At 42.7% G+C, this 5,086-nt stretch overlaps 1 pseudogene; it reads right to left on the bottom strand.

Moving 5' to 3' along the window:
* Nucleotides 1–2,646: 2,646 nt before the first annotated feature.
* Nucleotides 2,647–3,717, bottom strand: LOC102923843 (speckle-type POZ protein pseudogene; annotated as a pseudogene).
* Nucleotides 3,718–5,086: the final 1,369 nt, after the last annotated feature.

Here is a 5,086-nt window from a genome sequence, read left to right as displayed (position 1 = left end):
TCATCAGTGAACTAGGTATAAGTAATCTGCATAAATATTAAATCCTAGAATGGAAGAGAATAAAGTAAATTGACAACTAAAATGCTATGTGGTGATAATTTCTGTGGCAGTGGAAAAATACAGGTTGTATACCTGATGCACACCTGACTGATTGCTATGTGGTGATAATTTCTGTGGCAGTGGAAAAATACAGGTTGTATACCTGATGCACACCTGACTGATTCAGGCATGGCTTCCTGGAAGGAACAATGTCTTATTCAAGAGAAAGGCACAGAAGAAAAATCAGTATTCCAGTCTGAAGGGAGCACACATACTCTGATGAGAGAGGCCATAATTTGTTCATGGTAACAGGCAATATGGCGGGTGGTTAGAGAGTAGACAACCAGTGAAAACAGGCCAGGTGTTAGGGTGTATAGGACCCAGACTACAAGTGGCTTTGTAAATTATAACAGGGAAGCAATTTTATCCAAAGACCATTAGTGAGCTGTTCAAGGGTTTTAAACAGGACAGAGACATTGTCAAGTTTGGTTTTATAAGGCTGATTTCCTCCTTGGTGGAAGGAGGGCAATACTGGACACAGTCCATCCAGTTAGGAGTTTGCAGTGATTTGGGCGAACAGTGAAATGGCTTGAGACAGAACATGGAGGAAGTTGGCAATGACTTTCATGGGTCCATTTATGAGTTTGTGCAGTAAATACACATTGATGCTGTGCAGGCTTGTGCTATGTGCTGGAGCTTAAATGGGAAACAGAAAAGGCTGCTTCTGGCTCCTAGTGGGAGCTCCTGACTGTTTGAAGGTAATGCTCAGAATGGGCCAAGGCATTGCGGGGCAGGAGTCTGATTGAGGCATGGAAAGGCCAGCTGAAAGGCAAATGAAATACATAAAAGGCAAACTCAGAGGAGAACCCCTTATCCAACGTTTACTGGGTGCCTAAAAGTCCTCACAGTATTGTTGGAGGCAATATATGGGAGTATACAGCAGGTGACAACTAGTGTTCAGCAGGTTGACCCACCAGACAAATGACTCTCTGATGGAGAGCCCCACTTGGTAAGGCCGTGGGGTCACTGACTGTAAATGACTGGTTGCTTCTACCTGTAATTTTTCTCATGTCACTATATTTCTTCCCTGAAAACAGCTATGGGTATTCTCCCCACTGCTTGTATGTTTATCTAGTGAATATATTCTATCTACTGGGCACATGAATAGCTGTGGATGGTCAGGAAGATGATTTCTACTTAAGCTGTATAATTTTGATGAATGGAATATACTCTAATATGCTTTATAACTAGATCTGTTATTCCACAAAGACTGTTAGACACTTAGAAGCCTGCTTTACTTTTTTTAACTCAGACTAACATAAGAAAACAACCATTTCTCCCCAGTCTAAGACAAACTACACACAATTAGCTCATTTTTACCTCAGAGCAAGTTCAAACTGGACTGAGTGTCTCTGTAATTGTATCATAAGTTAAAACTTTACAGATATGCACAAGGACAGGGTTGCTGATGTCTAACCAAGGTTATCAGCACAAAGCAACCTAAGATATTATGCCAATTCTTCACTTGCTAAATTGTACTGATAAAGACCTGACTTCCTGTGCAGATCTCTCTGCACCCTATCTCATTGGGCACTGTGCCACTGGCCTGGTCACAGTCTTATACCAGGAAACTTAAAACCTTGCATTGCCATGATAAATGGCTCTACCCTTATTGTTTACTCAAGGATTGTATTATGAGCTTCAGAGGTAGCTTTGTATCTCTTCTTATGACTGAAAAAAGCCTCCTGTACAATATGTATGTATATGTGTCTGTGTGTGTGTGTGTGTGTGTGTGTGTGTGTGTGTGTTTGTAGAACAAAAGAGAATTAGAAAGAATTAAAACTTAGAAAGAATTAGAATTTAGGAAGAATTAGAACTGTAAAGAGAATTAGAGCTAGAGCAAAAGAATAGAGAGCATGACCCAAACAGTTCATGTGTGAATTTATTCCATTCCTAGAAAATATCCCTCAGATAGAAAACTCCTAAAGTAAGTTTCACTACACTGTGGACCTTTTCTGTTTTTTATTTTAAAATTTTTATTCATTTTATTTTTTATTTGGGAAGGCATTGTCTACAGAGATGGATGTGCCCTTGGAGACAAGAAGAGGACTGAACAAGGGTCCTCTGCAAGAGCAACCATTGCTTCTGCCAACTGAGTCATCTCTCCTGTCCCACACACTGAGTTAGGAGAAAAAAAGTGTTCATTCTCTTCCCCTTCTCTTGTAAGCAACATGTTTGCTGGTTTTCTCTTTTGTTTAGCCCTTGACCATATGTTCTGCTCAGTCCAGTCCAGAGAGGTTTCTCCAAAGAAACCCTGTTGTAACATGCTTGGGGCCGGCAACTAAACTGAATCCCAGTTTCCAACTCATTAGACAAAAATCAAACCAATACAGCAACAGGGTAGGGGTTGGGTAGAGTTCCAGACCTCCCCTTCCCCTAGCTTGCCTTTTACAGCTGTATTAGTTTCATCCACCATGATGTCTTTCTCCAGATTCACTGTCAATTCTCCATAGAACCCATAGTCTACTAGGTCTCATTGGTAACAACACTGGCTGCTGTTTCTGGGAGACACATGTAGGTCACAGCTGACCAGGTACTAGGGTTTATTTAGGCATTTGAGGGGACCTCCAGGAAAGGACAGTGAGCAGAAGCCAGGGAACAGTATGCTTCAGCTACCAACTGGGGATATGACGCCACCATTGTCTTCCAGCCTGAGGTCTCAGAGATCTCAGAAGCATGAGCTGAAATGAAATCCAGTGTCTGGGTTTTCAGCTGCCCTGCGTTGTGGAGGTCAGCCAGGAAGAAAGTGTGGGCAGCATTCTCCACAGAGAGGTCTCTGCAGAGGGCATCCTCACACGTGACCTTCAAACGCTCCAGGCCATACTTGTCAGCAGCTGCCAGCACAGCAGCTGCCATGCTGTCCACGTCTGGTGCTGTTCTGGTGTAAATGAAGTCCATCACTGCCTTGAAGACTTGCAGCTCCAGGTCAAGGATCTCAACGTGATTCCTTTTGTGCTCCTCCATGTTATGTTCAAACATGGCTCTGAAAACTGGAGTACAAGCTGCTAAGATGGCCTTGTGAGCCTGGAATTCCTGTCCAGCTACCACCAGGCAGCAGTCTGTGAAGTGGGAATTTGCCCACAGCTCTCCTAGCTCATCTGCCAAAGTGCACCTGGGAACCTGGGTCCCTTGTTTTCTGTTCTGATCAGAGATGCTGAAGGAGTCCTGGGCCATGCTTACTTTGCAGAGGAGGGTGAGCCTGTCATTTGGGAGAAGCCAAGGCGCAAAGGACAAGAGGAAATTTCTAAGGATGAACTTTTTAAATCCCAGTTCGACACCTGGCATGAACCTAAAGACTCTTGGATACCACACACCGTAGGTTGTCTCTCCTTCGGTGCTTAGGATCCAGAACTGGAACTTTGCCCAAACATGACTCTTTGGACAGCTGAGCAACACTAGATAAACTGACAGATAATCTATGCTTTCTTCATCAGCTCCATTCAGGTGTACTCCCAAATACCATTTGTCATTGGCTTCTATTGAGAAAGTTGGGCTTCTAATGCGTTCCTGAATTCCCTCCAGAATGAAATGGAAGTTGCTGATGGTCCACCTGTAGAAGAAATTCTGGACGCTGATTTGTGTGTAGTCCCATCTCTGGGTTGACTGGTCCCCTGACATTTCTCCTGGGGGTAGTTTGAAGGTTAAACTGGATCGAAAATGAAGAACTAGGAAATGTTTTCTTTTCACTTCAGTCCAGGAGGTTGGATATGTCCCTCAGTCTTCAGTATGTGCTGAATTCTGAAGAAAAATTCTCTAATGCTAGGGAAAGAATGGACTTGCCACCAGGTGAGGGCAAGCAGGCAAAGAGCAAGAGCTTCCTTCTTCCACGTCCTTTTATAGGCTTCCAGCAGAGGGTGTGGACAATTTAGGATGGGTCTTCCAGCCTCGAGACCGGGATTAAAGGTGTGTGTCTTCAGGCACTGAGATCTGGATTAGATGTTTCTTTCTTTCTTTCTTTCTTTCTTTCTTTCTTTCTTTCTTTCTTTCTTTCTTTCTTTCTTTCTTTCTTTCTTTCTTTCTTTCTTCTTTCTCTTTCTCTTTCTCTTCTCTCTCTCTCTCTCTCTCTCTCTCTCTCTCTCTCTCTCTCTCTCTTCTACTTTCAAAATCTGTATTTGAAGTGTATCTACATACTTAAACTTAAGCAAAACATTTCTCAGAGTTATGCCCTCCATATTAGGATTTTAGTTAATTCCATGTCTAGTTAAGTTGAGAATCAAGAATAACCACCAAAAGTGTATTTTGCTTTCTGTTGTTTATCTTCTGTAAAGTAAGGGCTTGTGTACAATCCTACAGAGCTTTTCTTTACTCTTCTACGGGTTTTACACTAATTCCTGCCACTAACGTGATCTAGGAGAGGTGTTTCCCTTACCCTGTCAGGGGTCTCAGTGTTCACAACATGGAGGTCAGGGGGTAAGAATTCACATATGGTGGGTAAGAAGCAGAGCCAGGTAGGATCCTTTGAAAGTGACAGTCTTTTTTTCCTGCCTTTAATTCATCCAGACTCACAGTCCTCAGGACGGCTCCACCAACTTTCATTAGTGGTCTCTCCCCTCCCCACTCAGATAATCCTCCTTGGAAACACTCTTCCAGATTCCCATAATGATGTGCTATGAGAAGATCCTAAGTGCTGCTCAATTCCGTCATGCTTACTGCCAAGTTTCAGCTTCTTAATACCTCATAATTTTCATCCTCCACTGGTGAGTTCTGTCCTCTTTAAACTTTGAACTTCCATGCTTACTCTGCTGGGCCTTCAAAGAGAGATGTGAGAACAGTGGGTGGTATGTAAAATGAAAAAAAATTACTTTAAATAAATAAACAAACCATTTTTAAAAAGGAAGACCAAATTCTGGTTTCCAAAGTGTGCAGAAAACATTGAACAGTTACGAAAGGAGGGTTTTTGAGACTGTTCCCCTTAGAATGTGGTCTGTTAAATGCTCCTCACATCTATCATCTCTCTCCACTTCATCACGTCTGGAGAGACTCACTA

This window comes from Peromyscus maniculatus, chromosome 3 (assembly GCF_049852395.1).
Source record: "Peromyscus maniculatus bairdii isolate BWxNUB_F1_BW_parent chromosome 3, HU_Pman_BW_mat_3.1, whole genome shotgun sequence".
Classification (NCBI taxonomy): Eukaryota; Metazoa; Chordata; class Mammalia; order Rodentia; family Cricetidae; genus Peromyscus; species Peromyscus maniculatus.
Note: the sequence above shows the minus strand (reverse complement) of the source record. Positions and strands in the feature narration are given on the sequence as shown.